General features: G+C 48.0%; 1 long non-coding RNA gene across 1 annotated transcript; it reads left to right on the top strand.

The window, feature by feature from the left end:
- Positions 1-226: 226 nt before the first annotated feature.
- Positions 227-1760, top strand: LOC311521500. Its single transcript, XR_014711904.1, has 2 exons — positions 227-562; positions 1265-1760. It is a non-coding gene; the product is annotated as an uncharacterized lncRNA (long non-coding RNA).
- The last annotated feature ends 3242 nt before the right edge of the window (positions 1761-5002 follow it).

The following is a 5002-nucleotide window of genomic DNA, read 5'->3' as shown; positions in this document are numbered from 1 at the left end:
GGAGCGCAGCGCCGCGGGCGTCCTGAGCCCAAGCACACGCCGCTCGGCGCTCTCCCGTCTGCCGACACGCGGGGGCTAGCCGCCGGGGCCGCGAGCTGCATGGCGGCGAGCCCGCTGGCGCCCCGCTGGGAGGGGGAGCAGGGGTTCTCCCCGTGGAACAGGCAAGCCCCGTTGCGGAGGGCATCCTCCGGCCAGGGAGGGGCAGAGCGGCTTGCCGGGTAGGACAGCGGGTGTTCCATTCTCAGGGGTGCGGCCTGGTGGTGGTGGCGCCGCGTCACGCGCCCAGTACGTGCGCCACTCCGTTCTGGAACCTTCCCCCAGCTAAAGAAGGGGAGGAAGAACAAGAAAGGTGCCAGAACCTCCCATATATGGGCAGCGTCGGAAGCATTTACGTCATGGCGTCGCGTCGTAGCGTGTCTGCGGGCCGCGAGCGGAACGTGACAGCGTTGTGCCCTGCACAGCGCCCTGGAAACCAAACAGTAAACAGCTCGCGGGGGAGGGGCGGCTCAGTACGCAGGCGCCCGGGCAGCTTGTCGCCGAGGGTGGGCTGCGAAGCCCTCTGGTGAGGAGTCGGGTGCTAGTTGGGAGGGGTTCAGGAGCCAGCTGCCCGGCGCGGCACGTGAGGCGGGGCAGGGCTGGGTGAGCTGCGGGTCTCTGGTCAGCGGCGTCCCCAGCAGCGCGGGGCAGGCCTGGCCTCTGCGAACAATCCTCCGTCCCAGGGAGCAGCGCCCAGGTTTAAACCCCTTTGCGGGCCGCCCCTCCGCGCTGTGACCAGAGGCCAGTGCCAGGGAGCGATCCCTCCGGGCCTAGCGCCCTGTGCCTGGGGTCTGTACCCGCGGGCCCCCGCTAATCCGCTGCTGCCTGTGCCGGCCGCCACGCACGGAATAAAGGGCAGGCCGCAGCAGCCAGAGGCCGGAGCGGGCAGAGCAGCTCCCCGGCGGCTGCAGCAGCGCACGCCCCCTGCGTTTGCTTGGAAAAGAGAGGGGCGCTTCTCCCGGCGGGGACAGCGGCGCTGCCTGATTACCCTGTGAAGAGCGGTTCCTTGGGAGAAGGAGTGGGGCGGGCTCGAACCTTCCCTCCTCTGGCAGAGTTATTGTGTGTCCATGAACCATCTAGTGTGATCAATGACCCGGTTGCCACTGGGAAAGCTCCCAGTCTCAGGCTGTTATTTGGGAGTTTACCTTTGGGCAGTACTAACTTCTTGTCATGGCCATAAAGCTGCTGACACTGAAAAGTGCCTTCTCCTGTTGGTTTCTTCTGTAAGGTAAAGCCGGACGCAGAGGAAGATTAAATCTGTCAAATCCTTCTGTTTTTCACAAGCACAAAAGTCACGTGAATTTATTGATGAATAGACGATTGCTACCTTTTCCCAAAGTTTGGAATTGACTAATACTGGAAACCTCTGTGATTACCTCAAGCTGCTCAGGAATTACACAAAATAAAAATAGACTTATGGATAATGAATTTTCAAAACTGTATTTAGAAATATCTATCACTCCTCTTTGATGGTGAATGATGCAGATGTCTCTACCATCAGACTCTGCCATTGTACCCATACTCTAGCAGTAGGTCTAGTCTGATGATGTAGGATAGGGCTAAGGAATGGATCTCATTTAAATGCAAGACTCAAAATTGTAATTTCTCCTAAATTCAAATAGAATCTGCATCTGTGCAGTCCTAATCTAGATGCCAGATTGTTAGGATAACTAATTCATATTTGACTGTTAATTCTGATTTAAATATATTTAAAACTCTTTGAACTGTTTTTTTGTGATTTACTGTTTGTAATTAGATATAGTGATTAGACTTTTTCTTATACTGCTATGCAGTTTCCCCCTAAGAATTAACTAGAAGTACTGCAGTCTATAGCATCAATAATTCAAGAGCAAAGAAAGATTCACAATAGGCAAATAATACTCAGTTTTTCAATAATATTCTGTTTTATTTTTACCAATATCTGTGTAACGTACCAAAATATGATTGATAATTGAAGAATATGTATATATTCCAAGTGTAGATTTGCATGCTACATAACACCCTCCCATGGAAATATTCAAACAGAAATAGTTCTTCCTCATGCAGTTAATCACATATGCCCATGTAGTCCCATGGAATGGAACAGTCAATAAGATCAGACTATGGCTGTGATCCTGCTGTTGGATCTTTGTGGGCATACTCTTGTTCCCACATAGACCCCCACTGTAGTTCAAGGATCTGCTTGCGGATCCAGTTGCAAGACAGGCACCTACGTCTATACTATAGACCAGAGAATCAGGACAAACAGATTGCTAGGGATCACTGTCTGGCTTACCTGAATTAGCTACTCATCCTGGGTGAAATCCTGGCTCTACTGAAGTCAATGACAAACCCTTCTCCCCATTTTGCAGGTAGTACATGGCAAATAAATCAGACCCAGGATGTGGCACTATCGCCCCGCCACCTCCAGGTGAGGGATGGGGGTGGGGGGGAACCTGAGCCTGGGCTTCCTTCCAGTGAAGGATTGGGGGATGGGGGAAGGAAAGCCCAAACCCAGGTAGGGGTCTGGCTGTCCCCTTTATTCCTGCCAGGTGTGCATGGCCCTGCTGCCTGAGCCCCAGCCACCCAGAGCTAGCAGCCGGAGCTCTTTTAAAAAACAACCCACACAGCTCCTGCCTCGCTTGGGAGGCCCGCCGTAGAGTTTGAGAACCTTTGATCTATGCTTTGTTAGGTACTTCACCAAAATCCAGCACCTCACCTTTGAGGAGAGTTTAGATTGTAAACTCGGATCCATGGACCTCACCTTGATACTTGCATGTCAAACACCTTGCACAGTATTAGAGCTATATCTATGTGTCACCTCATGGTTTGGTATTGCTACCCATTACCGTAGTGTTGGGGGCATTTTTCATGTAAAATGGCTTGGCAATATGAAAGTACCAGTTTCTAAGTTTTTAATGTCTGAGAGTAGGACCTAGGATCAATGCTTGAGATCTGTGTCATATTCTGATAATGGTAGATTCCTGTTTAATGTTGTAAAGCAGGAAGTTACATAAATATCTTCACACAGTGTGGGGCCTTCCTGTTGAGAGGCTGTGAAGCTGCAGTATGGATACAAAGTATGGTGCACTCTGTATAGGCCTGCCCTTGTATATCAGTTTGGGGGAAGAGGCAGAGCATACTGTGGAAGCCAGAAAAATGAGAGTTAAATTAACTAAACCCAGAATGGCTGTAGTAGCTTCCAACATTTAAAGCATTCCTGCAGGTGCTGCATTCAGTGCATACTGAAAGAACTCCAGCATTTTCAGTACAGGTAACCAAATGCTACTGGGGCCAGCAAGACATTCCTGCCTCAGGAGCTTTCCTAGTGCTCTCTAGAAGAATCACCAGTCACCTTGGGTTGGAAGCTACAGATGATTTAGTTGGTTTCACGCATCACTGCCCAGGACAAATGCAGCAGCTGGGAAGCATGTCAGGCTTCTTTCTCTGCAGAATTTCTAGTTACCTAAGGGACATGGGTGGCCCGATTGGGCTTTACACTCAGTTAGAAATAGCAATGGTTTCTTATGTGAAAGTAACTGCTGGCCTGAGGAATTGATTCCTTGAAAAAAACCTTTTACAGGTGACCCTTCTAGCTAAATCTGGGCCTCTTAAGACATTGACATGGCTTCTGAGCCTTCTTTTTTGCCCTTGCTCATTCATCACTGCCATCAGGTTTTTAACTATCTCATCACTAGATTTTAGGGAGACAGTAGAACAGCCCTCCTGCATCTAAGCCCTCTCAGTGCTGAAATCTGCTTAATTCCAAATTACTTTTAATAGGTTGGATATTCCCCCTCAGAAGAGCTGAGTTTCTGTGCCCAAGCATAGAGGGGGGTGGGGGAAGAGAGAGAGAAAGACACCTTAAGAAGAGGGGGAAGTCTATTTTAAAAACAGGCTCAAGGGGAGGGAAATGAATCCACAAAGCAGTTGGGCTCTTCCACCTCATAGAAAATATATAACCATCTCCATCTTAGCAGGTATATAAATAAGGCTAATGGAAAGCGAGGGAGGGAAGAAAGTAAAAGGGAAGTGTTGAAATTGCTTTAATATACAAACATTTACTGCCATTAGAACTATGGTATAGGAGACACTTATGTTTATGCATTCTAAAAACATGTGATAGGGAGATGCTCAGATTTTGCTACACCAGTATTTGTTACAGAAGAGGGGCATCAGACAGGAGTTAATGGTTTCCTGTAGTATTTAGGTTCTGCAGAAACTAGACTGCCTTGTAAGTTTCCAGCACTCCTGGTTAAAGGAAATATGGCAAGTGTTTACTGAACACAAACCAGGGGGTGTTGTTTCTGACAGCATGTTGTTTCAAAATACTGACTCAAGTGTCAGCTTCCTGCCTCAATCTGTTTGGAATATTTACTCTGATGCAGTGATGAGGCCACTGTTAAATACATACTGGTATTGCTGATCATTTTTGATAGAGGGAATGGGAAAAGGCCATACTTGGCGAGAAAGATGAGGAAAACAGGAAGGAGAAGAAGTTACTGTAGAGAATAAAACATGCTGCAGAGGGAAGAACAATGTCCTTCCAGACAAGATAAGAATCAGTGCAAAAAAAGTCCTAGAAAGTGAGGATACATTCCCCTCTCCACCCCCAAAATGTTGAATCTTGTATAATTTAAGTTCAGCTACCCCCTAAGTCACTCTAGCCTTGACTTTGCTTCTGTCTGAAATTGGTAGGTGTCTACTAGGCATCTTAGATTTTCACTGACCTAGACCACAGTTGAAGGCCAGCAGAATTTATGCCTGTCTGCAAAATGAGGGGACAGGCAGCATATGAAAGGGAGATTAGAGTGTTTGTATGTGGAAGTTAGGAAATAGCACATTTGAGCCCAAGGGTACTTTGTATCTTCCCTATTAAGTAGGGAGTGTAACATTTTACAGCACTTGGCTGTTATAGAAGTTCCATTAAAGATCCTGAAGCGGGTATAGCATTCAACTTAAATGCTTTTATTGACAATGTCTCTGA

The sequence above is a fragment of the Lepidochelys olivacea genome (assembly GCF_965140295.1).
Source record: "Lepidochelys olivacea isolate rLepOli2 genome assembly, chromosome: 6".
In the NCBI taxonomy this organism is placed as follows: Eukaryota; Metazoa; Chordata; order Testudines; family Cheloniidae; genus Lepidochelys; species Lepidochelys olivacea.
The sequence above is the reverse complement of the archived record's forward strand: the minus strand, read 5'-3'. Positions and strand labels throughout refer to the sequence as shown.